We start from the raw sequence: 17,753 nt of genomic DNA, 5'->3' as shown, positions 1-17,753 counted from the left end.
CGAGATAAAAGTCAAGATACATGCTATATCTGTCAGAAGAAAGGGCATTGGTCCAGACCGTCAAAAAAGAACAAAAACAGGGGCTAAAAAAGACAAAAGTCAAGATACCTGTTATTATTGTAAAGAAAAAGGACATTGGTCTCAAGATTGCCCAAAAAAGAAACAAGAGGAGTCAGAAGAAAAGAGGGATTCTTCAGAAGAAGAAAGGGATTCTTCGGAAGAAGAGAGGGATTTTTCAGAGGAAGAAAGCAGACAGGTGAAGAAAAAGAAACAGGAGAAGAAAAGAAGAAGGGAAGAAAGTGAGGAGGAAGAAGAGGAAAAGAGTGTGACGGTGAAGAAATTTAAAAAAGAGAGAGACTAAACAAGGAGACAGAAGAAGTCAATGAACTTTTAATTAAAGTGTTCTGTTGTGAATTGTGAACTGGATTGTAACAATGGATAAAAGAATAAATTAATGATATAAGGTAAGTGTCTTTGAGTTATGATTTTAAAATAAATAAGAACGTACACTCACGCACTCATACAAAGAAACGTACTATAAGGGAAAAATGGGCTGTTTAATATTTTTTTTTGAGTTATTGGAAAATTTAAAGGCTATCTCTTTTCGAGAAATGTGGGTGGCCCTGAAAAGGGCCTTTTATTCTTTATGGTGTAGGGGTGAGTTTAAGCAATCAACTTTAACTGCCTTAAGCCTTTGCCACGGCCAAGGCCTACTTCTGGACTGCGTAATGATGATGATTGGGTTGAAATCACTAAGGATGGTACGGTAGGCTTAGTCACAGGGTTGACGTGTTTAGCTCGGGAAGGTCGTATTCTCTTCGGTCGTGATAAAGAAGTCTGATACATTTGTTTCGGACTTCTTAACTCCGCTAAAATGTCCAACACTACCGTGACCGTTTGATTTTCACCCTCTTGTTTCTTTGCTGCTGCTGCTACTTCTTCTTGCTGTTGTTGCTGTTGTTTTTTTCTTACCTCTTCTTCTTGCTGCTGTTGCTGTAGGAGAAAAGCTTGTTCCGCTTCCTTTTGTCGTTGCATAAATTTCTCCAATTCTTCTTTCTGTCTCTGTCTAAAATTCTCCACTTGCGGTAATGAAGAAGGTAACGAAGGTTCCGGAACAAATTCTTGCGAGGTAAGAAAATCCACAAAATCCCAATTCACCTCTTCTGAAAGTAAGTCCGGGTTCCCTTGGGCAGTCTCCCCTGCTGGTGCACCCCAATGGATCGTTTTCTGAGTTTCCGTCATGTTGAATCACTGTCGCATAGATTGACTGCACACAAGCGCTAACGAATCTATATAGACCACGTGACGTCACAGACTGCTCTCTTCGGATTGGATGCGGGCTGACTCAATTTTGTAACGCGTGTTCGGATTGGTGAATGAACTCAATCCGTTTCAATCCTTCCTGTACCTATAAATAAGCGCAGTTCACTGCATTGATTCACCTGTTCTCGTCGCTTCAAGATGTGGACCACAGTTGAGTCATCCACCCTTGTGTCTTCCATGATGTTTAGGACGGACATGCTCATGTATGTCCGATCCAAGTGGACCGTTGTCCACAGGACAAACACCAGCCTGTGGATACGTAGGATCTACGTTGAAAGACAAGGATGCCTGAAAAGAGTGCTGATGTACGGGCCAACAGTGAGACGCAGCCTAAGGACAAGAAGAAGACCAATGCGGTGCCATTTATGTTAATGAATACATTAACATAAACCCAAAGGCCCTTTTCAGGGCCACGCATATTTCTCGAAAAGAGAATGACTTTTCAATTGCCTACCCCTTTTTTTAAAAAAAAATTTAAAAAAAAAATAAAAAAATCCCATATTCAATTCCCTTGTACGTAAAGTGACCCACGATTTATTCCCATGTTAAATTCCCCTTGTCGTTAGACAGACCCACCCTATAGTTCCATGTTAAATTCCACTTGTCGCTAGACAGACCCACACTATAGTTCCATGTTAAATTCCCCTTGTCGGTAAAGTGACCCATGATTTATCAGCACTTATCACTTATCACCATGTTAATTCCCCTTGTCGCTAATCTGACCCACGATTTTTCGCCATGTTAAATTTCCATTGTCGCTAATCTTACCCAGGGGTGTTTTTAATGCTAATTCCCATTGTCGCTAAAGTGCCCCCATTCACTACTGACGTTTTTCAATATCAGATCATTACGACCTGTGACCTATAATTTGACTGTTTGGGAAATTTATAAAATCCATAAGCATTATTAATTGAATCTCTTCAATGTCTACACCCATACACTGTACACTGATTGTACCCACCCATTTTATTTAACCTGAAAAATATATGATACTATAGTTTTAACTTGACCTGTTTACCGATATGTGTAGGAAGAGCGATTTGACAGCCCCCACAATTGCTTGTATCACAAAAGCTGATACAATAACATAGGACCTCGATGCATCAGTGTATGTGCAAAACATTGTGAAAGGACTATACTGCTGTTAGAAAACTTTCTTGCAAACAATAAATAATATAATATGTCTACTACTTAAATTACTTCATCTGATATTAATAATAATAATAATAATAATAATAATAATAATAGCCGCCTTTTAATCTTTCTTTGTCAGACAGTTGAAAGCAAGCAAAGCAACAAACTTATTTAAGAATACATTATGAGAAAAAGATTTGTAAATAATTTAAAAAAATATTTTTGACTAATCTTACTAAAATATTTTTTCTAAACATATGCGTGTGTGTGTGACATTGATTTTTAATGTAACTGTAAAACGTTTTCAATCATATCACTATGATGTCTGCAGTGTAGCAGTTTATAGTGATGTCTAGCACTGGGGCATCATGCCACAGACATGTAGCATGACGTCCTACCCAGTCACATTATCCTGACACCAGGCTGACCAGTCCTAACACTAACCTCTTAATGCTGAGCGCCTAGCGAGGCAGCTGTAAGTACAATTTTTAGAAGTCTTTGGTATGGCTTGGCCAGGGTTCGAACCCAGACCTCCAGCATCTGGGGCGGACAATCTAACCACTAGGCCACCGGAGCGGTTGATTAGTACAGTGTAATTCCAACTGTTAACTGCCATTTACTTGGTTATATGATTTAATGCACATGAAGTTATTTCTACATGGGCCGGCCATATAATTGTATTTACTCGCAATGTTTTTTTGTTGTCATTTTAATGTTTTGTTTATTAGTATCCTACTTTGTAACTATGGATATAACCGAAACCACGTCTGGAAACATGTTGAAATCATTATGATAATATGTACTTTAATGTACAGTGTTTATGACGTTCAATTGATTTGACACATTCAGTGAACTTATTTTGAAGAGTGTAGGACTCTTAATCAAAACTTTGCGGGTTTTGATATCTGCGTATGCCGGCCTGAGTCATCTGTCTCGTGTGTCATAGGGAAAAGCACTTAGCGCCAATATTTTCAGCATGATGTAGTCAATAATGTGTTGAAAGTAAAGAAAGTTGATACAGGTAAATGTGAAATTTGACTGATGTAATGATGTTTGCTGGGACATGGCTTAAGCAGAATATTCTAAAGGATGAAATAAAAGAAGGAATCTTAACTATTTCATTTTAATAGATTTAAGTGAAAATTTTATCTTTCCTGTTTAATAGAAAATAACTATTTTGAAATTATAGACTCATTTAATTTATAAATAAACAGGAATGGTCCCGGACCTGGCTGGTTACATTTAATACATACAGGACTGAATTAATGTTAATATAAGAAATGGCAACCAAACCATCCTGTATGTATAAATAGCAGAAACAAATATACAAAAGGTTACTTACTCATTACAAAACATTCGGGTATTGACTAGTGATTCCTCATAGTAGACACATATTCAATATGTTGGGGTTTTTTTCTTAGAAAACCTGGGAGGATTTAAAAAAATTAAATTTTTTAAATTAAAACCAGATTCACTGCCTTTTAAAAATGGTCACAATTGTTATATTTTAGTCGTTTTGGGCAAAATGCAGTTTCAGTTTGTTGGACTTTGGACTTGTAATGACTTGATGGAAAGAATTATTACTATATTAAGATACAGATGTACAAACCTGTTACTACGTAATATAATCATTTATTAATAAGACTGCAGAAACAGTCATAAAGTTAACAAGGGTTTTGAAAAATTAATAGCTACAGCATTATAGATTTGAGAACTACTTTTATCTATTTTCTTATGCACTGGAGGATCAGTATACGTCGGTAAGAGAGAGAGAGAGAGAGAGAGAGAGAGAGAGATCAAGGAATGGTTACACAGATTGTGAGGGCAGAATGTTTGCAGCTTTAAAATGCTTCTAATAATTTCTAATAATCATTTCAGACTAGACACATTTATAGACGTAAATGGTTATGTTTGATGTACTTCCTTAAAAATAATTCAAGTAATATAGTTTTGAATGAGATTTTTCTCTTTTTTTTCTTGAGTGCTTTTACTAAACTGTTAATTCCATTCTGTTAAGTATTGCACACTTAACAAGGTGTAGGGGAGCCATTCACATGAAATTATTGATTATATTTACATATTTTATTTGGATCTTCTCTAAACTATCACTGACTTAGAACTATAAGCTCTAATATTTGAAGGCCGTGTAACTAAGGCACGTGCTCTGCTAATCAACAGAGATTGATGTATCAGTGGACAACCAGGATCAGCAAATCTGTTCACTAGCACAGATACAAGATATCACTGATTGATTGTAATTAAGATGGGCTCTAGAGAACCTGCACTAAGAGCTGAAGTAAAACAACTGCATATCAACTCTATCTTTACTAATTAATTCCCATGGGTCAGTGTTGAACAAAATCAGTGTTGGAATCTTGCTACATGAAAAGTTAACCACTTCCTTTTGGAGTATCATTCTGAATGTAGACTAAAAATGGTCAGTTTTCTATGCAGTGTATTTGTTATAATGAATGACAAAATTATGGCATAACACTCAACTGGTAATTGATGCTGATGCAACAAATTAATCAAACAAGATAACTATTTGTCATTTTACAGGGGCCAGGGAATAATAGCTGAAACAGCAAATCTTTTAGAAAAGTGGTCTCTAGAAGCCATTGTGAAAAAGAATTATCAAGCAGAAAATAAATTCAGATATAAGTGATCTTGAGAATACAATGCTGTCCTCAGTGATAAGTCATGGCATAAAAAAACTGGCTTTTCTATGATATCAAAGTAGGTACTATAATGAGTTGATGAAAACCAGAGGTTAATATTGGTCTCCTTGTGTTTTAAGTAACTGTTTTTAAAGCCTGTTTTAGTAGCTATTCTATTATTGACCACTAGAAACCATATTTTGGTGGATGATTTTATTCCTTGTTTTTGTCGGTTTTGTCAGCACTTTTTAACACATTATTGGTTATATTATGTCAAGGAAATGTGAGTGAAATACGTTTCCCAGGGACACACCAAAAAGTGATTTCCCCAGTTCTGACCTTGGTAAGTATCAAAGTGTGAATATTAGGATTAAGAGTATGATTCCGTGTCATCTTAGCTACTGAAACCTGCCTTTACTGGGTGAAAGTACATACATACATGTATGCACACATACACACACGTGTCCATGCACAGTTAAAACAAACAGATACTGTCAACAATGATGTAGACAGAATCTTGGGAATTTATGGGCATGGAATTTTAAAATTGCATGTTCAAGTACAAAATGTTAACAAATGTGTAAAATAAATGCAAGGAGGTTGTGATGGAATGAACATTTAATTGGGTCGATTACCTATATATACATGTATTTATATTTTATTTGTCTTCCCCAAATATGTTTGCTTAATTGTGATAAGATTGCTTTCTCAAAAAAAAAATGTCTGAAAAGTTTACACCCAAGTGACCTGTAATGTTACACAGGAACAACTGCATAATCAAGGAGCAACATAGTTCTCTTTGAAGCAATTATAGTCAGTTGGATTCCAACAAATGATAGTGTTGAAATATGATAACCTTCATGTCCTAGAGTCCAACAATTAGGCAAACTTATATCAGTTGCCTGGTCATTTCTGAAACTTCATGCTCAGAGAACTGAGATTGTTGTTCAAAATGAAGCCCCAAAATAAGTGGGGGATAAAGACAATGATTTTCTTTCCAAACACATATTTGTTTTGATGACAGGAAAGAAGACACTACAGATATCTGCAGCAGCAGTAAGACAACATGTGAAGGTATATTTTCCATGGTATGATATTTGAATCTATTGATTTAAAAGTTTATTTTAATTTGAGAGCTAGGTGTTTGGTTGTTTTATTATAATCTTAATATTAAGTAATTTCCAAAAATACAATTATGATCTAACAGGTTAACATATAATTAATGCATTACGTTCTTTTAAATGAGGATAAATATTTTACACGTATTAGATTTTCCAAGTCATATTCATTAAACATGATTCTAACAGAGCATTTGATTTGCGATATAAATTATGTATGTAAAATGTACTGACTATAAATGGGTATCAAATTTTGCTTGAAATCAATGATGCCCTTGTAGATAAAAAAACAAATACGAATTTGCTGTATTGTGACAGTAGTAACACAATAAGAGGCCAAAGTAGACCCCCTACCACTCATTTGTCTTACGTTAGTCTAAAATACAAATAATAGCATATTCTGGGTAATATGACATGAATGATATTCTCCATTTGATCATTATCAAAGCTACACATTTGTAAGAGTTGTCTTTAAGAAGCCCAATCTTCGTAGAAAAAAATTCATTGTATGTGCAATGTGAAACACTCCTACCACATTTTTATTCACATCGTAAGTATTTAAATAGAAATGAGTAAAAAAATACTCACATATGCTATGAATACTGAATATTGGTAGAGAGATTACATAGGTACAACTTTTGTATAAATTGTTCTTAAGTAAATTCCTGCAAAACTGGTAGATTAGTCTTAGAAATATCACAATTAAATTTTCCATCAGGTTGCCATAAAAAGCAGACACCCATATCTTTCCAACTCTTATAATCCCGATGACTATACATGCTATTATTCAATCTCGACGAAACATACTATGTTAAGAATATGTCTGTGAATGATATAAATGTGTAAGTTGTTCACTTGTACCTTTTATATATTACCGATTCCATGTATGTATTATTAAAATATGTTTTAAGGGACCATTTATCCTGTCCTATATGCTATATAAAGTGTATGTTTCTCAGAAATCACTTGCTTAGCAGTTGGTATGCAGCCGGTTTTCAAATTAGTAGTATCCAATTAATTTTTATTTTCTGTTTCATTGCAGGAAGGAGAGGGATCAAGAGTTAGCTCTGGTCGAATATACCAACATACAATTTTATCGAGGCATTATTTCAAAAGAAACCACCTATACATTATGTTAAGCGCCGAAAGGAAAGGTGTAAAACAATGACTTGATATACAACACCAGTGAAATGGGAATGAAACATTATACAAATGACAAAAAGATATACACATAGGTTATCTGTTACATATATGTTCTGGACATGTTATCATAGGTACAATTTTTATGAAACAAATTTAACAAAGAGAAAGTGAAAACTGAAATAAGAAATTATGTAACATAAGGCTAACAGTCTTGTGACTTGTCCTATAAATGACCATTTACATGAGACACAAAACCCTGAAAAATGGCTATTAACCATATGATACAGAGCAAATTGGATTTGTAAGATTTGTATGATTAACTTTCCTTTGGAGAGTTTGATTCTTACAAGGTATCACTGTTTTGAGAAAAAATTAAAAACTTGTTTTAATCTTTAATGCTAAAATTTAAAAGATCCACATAATCTATATAGGAATTTTTTAAAACTATTTTGTCAAGACAGTATTTTAACACTTCCTCTGTTTTGCTTCTTTACAAACATTGGATCTCGCTATGGTAACCATTACTGTCAACAGCAATGTACATTACTGAGTTTAGAGTGCCATAATGCTTAGTTATCTCTCTGCTTTGATCATGCAAAGAAAGCTTATCATGGTCTTGAGGATGACAAACTTGATGTACGAATGAAATCTGTCTTGTATCCAGATGAGATTTCAAAATAAAGTCAACAATTAGTCGCATTTAACATGAGTAACTGTTGGTACCAGCAAATATTAAACGCTGTGTACATGTATTCAGGAATTATCTTAAATATATTCAAGGAAGTGAATTGTTTAGAAAGTTCTCATACAAGCATCAAGTTTTTTTTTCTATGTATCAAATATGTACTGATATAATATTTCATGTTTTATTATTGTGGTAACAAGGGCAAAATACAACTTTTATGGACACATAATAAAGGTAAAAGGCAGTAAGGAATTGTTTACCTGTTGTTCATTTGACACTCATGCGTACACTCATGTAAGTGGATACAAGGATTTATAGTAATTGACTACATACTGTCAAGTTATAATTGTAGAAGTTTGTATTGATTTAAATGGTGATAGTAGAGGCACATACAGCGGTTAATAAAATTGTAAATTGAAAAAAAAACATACCTTCTATCAAAATATAATATTACTACAAGGGGTTTGATTTACATACACATCTAGGCTATGTAGTAATCTTGTTCAACTGAGTTTGGAGATCTACATTTTAGTAATATTATTGTGAGCCAGATAAAGTCTGACAAAGTTGTATCTGCTATGTAGTAATATAGCAGCATTACAACTAATTCATTTCATCGGCCTTATAAACCCAATTATTAAAAACAAATATAGACATGTATAAATAAATGTTTCATAGATGCTATTTAAGAAAACTTAAGACTACATGAGTGTACTAACTTATTTCTCAATTCAACTATATTCATAATAACAAATATCATATATGCCACCAAGTCACTAGACACACACACACACATACACACACACACACACATATATATATATATATATATATATATATATATATATATATATATATATATATATATATATATAGTAACTTAACTACTACAACAAATATTGTCTCTCTCTATATAAGGGTTACACATGACCTTGAATCTGAATGAAACACTGTACAGGATTATGATGATTTCCGATCTATGTAAGGCTGATCCAAGCATTAGAGTGTATTCTGGGATGACCCCAGCTTATCTATGCCATGCTGATCCAAGCATGAAGAAAGTAATCTGATTTTAAATTACATGCATCCTAATCATCTGAGCTGACCCCAGCTAGGCAATATAATATCCTCACATTCATCCGGTATGGTTGCATCTTCCACTTTAGAAAACCAGTGCAAGATTGCTTGCTTTTACTTCACACCTAACCTTTATCATGACTTGTGAATATATTGACAATTTACTGGGAGCAAATATCAAACACTTCCTTGTTCGCATTATCACTTGAAAATGTTTTCCCAATAATCAAATTAAACATTATTTGTGACATATTTACATATTAAATTGAGCAGTGGTTTAAGTCCCACAAACATGTTTCGCATTGATCGACCTAGCTACATGAAGAGCTTCTGAGCTGAAAAAGCTGTTGTTGTAATTGATTTTTGTTTAAAAATTGTATGTTCTTAGTGTTTTGTCTGAAGTTTAAATCAATTCATGCTCGAAGTGAATCGAGAACTATGTTATTATTTGTCTGTCTTGATTAATCTTATCAATAAAAGTGGACATCATCTTGTGATCTGTTAGTATCTGTGTAAAGCGGGGATATCTTGTCACTGGTGGGTGTCCCGCCAAATTTGGTTTTCGGTATCTAGGGGTTGACCGCCCTCGATGTTATTGCCCGGTTCGAGTAAATATAAATATAAGTGGTGAAACGTATATAAGAAGTAGATAGAGGTCTGGTCATGTATATAGAACAAACCAACACGAGCCCCCGTACATGTAAACAAAATATTTAATCAATTACATAAACAAACTGTGAAAATTCGTTACATCAGGAATATACTCTGTTTTAGAAATTTAAACTTTTACCGAATTACAAAGAAACACAAATAGATTTAAATAAAACAGCCGATCTGTTTAATGATAGATTTAGTTCATCATAGGATCGAGTGAACAATCGAAGTCAACGTCTTGTACGATTGCATAACCTGCTTGTCCTCAGTTTGTTCTGCTTCCGCTGTAGCTGTTCAGAACCTTGGATCTCAGGAAGATACTTTCCACCATCCGTCTCAGGATACTCTAAAAATACGTTTCAGAAATTAATACGTCGCAGGATTATGTCACAGGATTGTTCGTCCAACTGCACTTCTCTCTATACTTCTCAGTATACGTCTCAGGGTAACGTCTCAACATACGTCACAGGATGATACGTCTCAGGAGCTATTTTCTCCCTTTTAAATAAATATAAATAGAGACAACCTAAATTTCCTGTTATTTATGATACAGTTATTTCTTCCTTATTCTCCCTCGTTATCAGATTTTACTATCAGTGCTAGACAGATGCTAAAGCTATCAATCGACTCCACGTGTCCTATAATGACCTTAGTTAGTCAAATGGCTAATTCGTTACGCCTTGACCTTACACATTAACGCACCATACGAGCCTCTGAGCCAGCCTCAATTTACATAGTGAATAAATGGGATATATTACAGCAATTACTACCTCATTTCAGTCAATACACACTTACTCTCAATAATACGTGAAATCTTCTAAATTCGGTGAATTAACACGGATTCTCGTAATCATATTAACTAATGTAATGCATTAAATTCTTAGAACCTAATTCTTATGCAAACAAGACGACAAATTCAAACAATTCGTCAGTCTTATCTAAAGAAGATTAATGTACGACTTCCTATGCATAAACTCAACACAATTATACTTCATAAAGCAAATTATTACACGAATGTAGAAAAAAGATTCATGCAAATACAAGTAAATAAATTCAGTAAAGCATTATATATGGCATCAACAAATTACATGGAATTGTCACACTACCTTTGCTTTCAACGTTCCTCCCTCTAATCGGCAAATCATTTCGTCGGTTCCTTTCGACAATAGTCCCCTTTGGACAACAGTTCTTTTACGAGGAATTTCTTGCAAATCCCCCAGAGCCTACTCTGGTTCCTCTCGTAGAAAAGCTTAGACTGATTAAAATTTTCTATGTGGCAATTTTAAAACCTAGAACATTTTGTGTGGGAAACACGCCCCCTTATTTAACGTAACCAATCAGAATCAAATATCTCTGCCGTCTTTTTTCAGAGGCGCCAAAGTCGGGGTCAGCTTGACCTGGTAGTTTGAGTAACAGAGTTTCTACGATTTCTCAATTGTGACAACTTTACCATGAAAATGAAGTTTACCGTGTCCCTGATAGTTCGTCTGGCTGCTGTATAAACAAATGCTTAATTAGGAACAAAATTCTCCCTCTAAAGGACTTTACCGTACACGGTAGTATGGCGATATGATACGTGCCTGTCTCCATAAATCCAATTAATGGTTCTCTGGTCTCAACTAATGTATTCTTGTTAGATCGCCATAAATTTGCCCCTTCACAATCTGTATCATTGCACAAGCTATATTCAGTACACAATTCAGGCACTATATATTGCAATTACTATAGCTATTTCAACTACTGGTACTGTTTGTTGAAAGCTGAAATGTTTTTAAAGGTCACCGAAAGTTTATACTGAATATTTCAGTTTAAATCAAGCCTTTTGGGTCCTATGTTATGGTAAGGAAATTTTCAGTTGTTGCTTTGCAACTTGAAAGTTACAGCAGTATTCACAATATGCCTTTCTGACCTGGACTCCCTTTTTTAGCATAGAAATGTGAGAAAAAGAATCCATCATTGTGCTTTAGCGTAGGCTTGAAAAGTCCATCCTTGGGATTACAAATTTGCATTAAACTCTCAGCATATCTTTGTGTATGACTTACAATTCTAAGCTTCAAATGGAATTTCCCTATTCTACACAAAGTCATATGATGGGTTCTATCATTACTATATTGTGCATGGATATTGGCAATCTTGACTTGTGAAGGTAGTCACAGTTGATGAGCAGCAGAGTAATATTACTATGTGGGTGTGATTTGGATTTTTAATGTTGATTTAACAACTTTTCAGTCATATCGCTATGATGTGTCTGTGACAGTTTATAGTGATGTCTAGCACTGGGGTATCATGCAGCAGACATATAGCATGATGTCCCACCCAGTCACATTATCCTGACACCAGGCCGACCAGTCTTAACACTAACCTCTTAATGCTGAGTGCCTAGCGAGGCAACTGTTAGTACATTTTTATACGTCTTTCCTATGACTCAGACGGTTCAAACATTTGACCTCCCACATCTGAGATGGACAGTCTATCCACTTAGTCCACAAGAATGATAATACTTCTATGATATTTAATATTAAATACAAATGAAATGTCCTGTAATAAAGACAACGCTGAATTTTCTTTTATATTCTGGAGACAGTGTGAGGCATAGCTGTAATAATCTTGCTACATCAAAATGAATGTTAGACTGTAAATAGAGTAATGTTACTACATGGGTCTGGGGGATAGCAGGATCGCTATGTAGTATTGTAACTACATCAGTAGTAGTATTGTTACTTGCATCAGTTGTAGCATTGTTACCATATCAGGTTTTGGAGATTACAAAATCTCTGCCTGGATATAGACTAATGATACTACATATGTTTGGGAATTAACAATGTAGTATTGTTACCATCATAAAATTCCTTTAAAAAGGACAAGCAAGCAATTCCTTTTTTATTCTGACAGCCATTCATAAACAATTTGGTTTAACATGTGAATTGTGCATTCTCGACATTTGACACTGAAATGTTTTCAACCCCCTGTATATAGTTAAAGCGATAAAATCTAAAGTTTCGACCTTGAACATGGAACATTAAGGACAAACAATTTGATTGAAAGTGGAAGACTGGACATATGACACTGACAGTAATTGTTTGCAACAACAATAATCAACCAGGTAAGATCAACTATTTATAACCTAGCTCGTTACTATATGGTTCTAGCATTTTCTGTTGTCTTTGGTGGGTTTGTTTATAGCAACAGCACGTTACGCTAGGAAGTAAAAAATGTACCAGGCTTGCATACAAACATACTAGATTATTTTAGATCCGCCATTTTAAGAGATTTAAAACAGACATTTTGTAAGTGTGAATCTGTTATATATTTATGGCACCAATACATAATGTTACACGCACAGGGGTGTTTACCTGACCGAGCGGTTGTCAAACCCTGGCACGGTTCTCGCTAGAAGTCGTAAGCTTACCCCGACTTTCCAAAGACTTCCATACAACTTCATTTGTAAATTAGAAAGCCCGACGTGTCCATTCTATACGTAAATATTACTCTAATTAATGCAAGACCACATTTAAAACAACATGCCAAATATATATCAACCGCACATCTGCATGTTTTATCTTCATCATGCTTCCGTACCGCCAACCGTTCACGCCGTAGAAAATATGTGAGTATCCCCTAACACTGGGAACTATTTTAACTCCGCCACCTTAGGCCAGTCAATGTATGCTTTCCAGGCACATTTCGCCCATATAACTGCACCATATTTGCCCACATGGCGACATAAACGGTATCTGCCAATTTCCTTCTTATTTATTCCCTTCTGTAATTTACCGGTTTCCTACCGTAAATACAGCCATTACAGTCACACCACCAATGTACACCATTAGATTTTAGAATGTACTATCTGACCAGGGACATTCATTCGGTTTTGGCCTGAATTCACTACTAGTGAACCACGGCATTATGGAAACTCACTAACACTTCAATTCTTGACGTTTGCTCCTAATATTAGGCTGATTACTTCGGTCTAGGAATATTTCTATGGCGCCGAATTCCAATAATCACACAAGTAATCATACAAAACTAAGAATTCCTTAAAACGGGGAGCTACAACCAAATGCGCATACACTAAATGTATTACAATAAGTTTCTTTGACAAAGTAAACTTAAAATACAGGTTCACGTTACGTGTCACAACTGCGGGAACTCCAATCAAGTCTATTTAAAGAAGGTCATCCGAGTGACAAAGTGGGTCCATATCATTTATGAAATCATCAAAATTTGTACTTTATTTTGATGTATTTACCACAGTTTATCACATAGTTTCCCTATAGTATCTGCAGTTTCATATTTTATTTTTGATGTTACTACACGTTAACATATCACTTTATGTGATTCTGACGGGTCCAAATAAACCCATGAAATTATTGTGCAGTATCCTCTTTACTGATTGGCTGGGATCGTGGGAAAACGTTTTCAACCCCACCTTCTGGAATGTTTGGTTTTGAGTGAACATTTTTTGAGGCCATTTTTGAACTTGACCCTCAAAAGGAAATTGAGGAAAAATTATCTCGGCTGTCTGAATATGGATATGTTACCACCAAAAGGGTTTGCTGTGTCATGTATAACAATATCATAATGAGGAAAATGGCGTAAAACTACAAGACAAGAAGAACAATAAGAAGTAAAACTAATGGTATCGCTTATTTGATGGCAGGTGGAGGGAGGGATCGGTATATCTGTAACATATGGAATCCACCGTTTATACAAGCGTGGTTTAAATGTAAACTTACAGAAGTAAATAAAATCATCTCTGTTCACGGAAGAATTTGGACATAAATGGAACTCCTAACTGATAGAACTTTATCCAAACACAACATCTTTACGCAGGGGTCTGTTCTTGGACCTGTTCTCTTCATTCTATACACTCAGCCGCTCTCAAGTGTCATAGATCATCCAGTGTCTCACCAATTGTACGCTGATGACACCCAAATATACAAATCTAACCAGCCAACTAATGTTGGTGCTACCATCCAAGGTGTAGAGAGGTGCATTTTTTATGTGAAATCATGGATGACATGTAACAAGCTGCAGATGAATGATGATAAAACTGAGGCCATTCTTATCACAAAACAAAGACTTTCTCATTCACAACCATTACCTCAAACAATAAATATCAGCAACACCAACATTAAATTCACTCAGTCAGTACGAAACCTAGGTGTTACTCTGGACAGTACTCTTACATTGCACCAACATGTCATGAAAATATGCAAGGCTGCATATCTTGAGCTGAGACGCATTAGCTCTATTCGCAAATATCTTTCAGCTGATGCAACTAAAACACTTGTGTATTCATTAGTACTTTCAAGACTGGACTATTGTAACTCAATTATGTCTGGTTCATCTCAATATCTTCTCCAGAAACTTCAAAACGTTCAAAGCACAGCTGCTCGGATCATATTTAGAGTACCACGATCAGAGCACACATCCCCGCTGCTCTGTACCCTACACTGTCTATCCATTCGATCCAGAATCAAACACAAAATTTGTTCTCTGTGCTACATTTCACTGACGGACTCTAGTCCAACATACCTATCCGACCTCACCCATGTGTACACACCAGCAAGACACTTACGCTCCTCTTCCAACAATCGTATACTCATTATTCCCACTATGAAAACAAAGTCATATGGACAGAGTTGTTTTTCATACCAGGGCCCAGCAACATGGAATGAATTGCCCACTGAACTTAGACACGAAGACACAGTGATTCCATTCAAGAGTGCTCTCAAAACTCACTTATTTCGACTGCAAGAACAAACTTAAAGACCTAATAATGTTTCCTACCTTAACTATTCTCAGTATGTTTTTTATGTTTTCTAATTTCATGGTGTTTGTTTTTGTAATCATACCTTTATATATGTTTTTGTATCTTATAGGTGTTGTCTAATGTTGTAAAGGGCTTAGAGCTTCCAAAGATTAGGTGCTATACAAAGTCCTCATTATTATTGTTATTATTATAGATGGGATGCAAATCCGACTCAAAAAGAAATTTGTTTACGTCTTCTGTACAGTCTATTGTTCCAGTCAAATACTGCAAATATCCGGTCACAAATGTATTGCGGTAAATGTGGGAATTTCTGCATCCAGTAATCCTATGTCACATAAAATAGTAACAATGTAGTGTTTTGTTCTAAAAATGACATTTTAGGGTAAACATGTACTCTAGGCCTACTCTTTATCGTATCAAGCAATGTGGCATCAGATCGCATTTATCATTCTGGTTTGAAAAATGATCTTATCTTTATAAAATGTTCAGTTTATTCGGATGAAAGCTTTTTCTTTAATTTATAGTTTGTAAAGAAGTACAATATACTTTTACTAGTATAACCTTTTTTGGGACTATATTTTATGCACAACAAATGAAAAGTGCACCGTCTGTCAGAATGAACGAAATTATTCGTTCTTCTTTCTATCTAAATAATTTCCACTAAAATATAATCTCTGATAAAAAGAATCTCAAATGCGTAATGATTTAATATTAAATTGATGAAACTCGTTCAATAATGTCCAGCTTTTGCTCGCCAAGGCTCGCAAAAGCTGAACATTTCTCAATTCGTTTCATAAATTCAGTATTAAATCGTTACCCATTTGAGATCCTCTATATGTGCTTTAGTAATGTAAGTAAGATATTTTGTACAGGTTTATAATAAATAATTCAATATACGTCTGGACATTATTTCAGCGTAGTAGCTTGAATTTTATCTTAATATTTCCTGTAGATAGTAGAAAATGCATGGTCGTTCGAAATAGTTTGTCTTTGTAAGAGAGAAAATAAAAAAGGCTGATTCAAACATGGAACATTCACTTATTGAAATGGCGTTATATTTCACATTTACTTACTATCCAGTATTGATACCAATACATCGCTTTTGACAAAATACATGACATAGTCGAGATCAAATCTGGCATTGATCTTCCAACAGTATTCACATATTAAAATCAGCTCAGAAGGAAACTCAGAATGTGTCACCATTTGATCTACATGTCCTTGCTATTCTGTATTTTACAGATCACTTTTCTTTTTACATTAAATCTACAAAATGATATTGGGAATGACATTTATCAGACTCTACCTAGCTGATGTTCTTAAGGCATGAACAATTCAGTAAAAGAGGACCGATCCAGGTTCTTAGTGGCTAGAGCGTCCGCCTCGGATACTACAGGTCGCGGACTCGAACCCCGGCCGTGTCATTCCAAAGACTTATTAAAATCGCACTACCAGTTGCCTTGCTTTGCGCTCAGCATTAAGAGGCTAATGCTAGGACTGGTCGGCCTGGTGTCAGAATAATGTGACAGGGTGGGACATCATGCTACATGTCTGTGGCATGATGCCCCAGTGCGAGACATCACTATAAACTGCCACACTGCAGATATCGTAGCGATAGGACTGAAAAAGTGTTAAAGCTATGTTAAAAATCAAAATCACACACTCACACACACACACACACACACACACACAGACTCAATAAAAGATCTTTTGACTTGCTTTAACTGTTATTAAATGAATATAAAATCCAAGCTTTCAACAGATATTTAAAACATGAAGTAGAGTTACTGTATCTGAGTAATAAGATGTTCTGTACCAATTCCAGATCGTTCTAGAGTTGTCTCGTACTATAGAAGTTTTGTGCCGGGACTTTCATTAACTTTGCTATTACATTTTCATTATTTCGGTTTCTAATGTACTGTGTGGAGCCAGGGTTCTGGGGATCCAGTGCGCTGACACGGTGAGGTGATCCAGGGTGCTGGTCCAATATACCCATTCTCCATCTACAGATAAGAATATGACGTCTTATTGGTCTGCGTCTGATCTACATATTTTAGATGTCGATAATATCGGATTTTTTAAGAAGTTGTGAATCAGTCTATAGTATCTAGCATGAGATAGTTGTTAGTGAGTATATGCTTTCTCTAGTAGTCTTTGTTTTCCATTTCAGTCTCTAGTAGTCTTTG

Source organism: Sinohyriopsis cumingii, chromosome 17 (assembly GCF_028554795.1).
Source record: "Sinohyriopsis cumingii isolate HCF-2022 chromosome 17, ASM2855479v2, whole genome shotgun sequence".
Taxonomy (NCBI): domain Eukaryota; kingdom Metazoa; phylum Mollusca; class Bivalvia; order Unionida; family Unionidae; genus Sinohyriopsis; species Sinohyriopsis cumingii.
The sequence above is the reverse complement of the archived record's forward strand: the minus strand, read 5'-3'. Positions refer to the sequence as shown.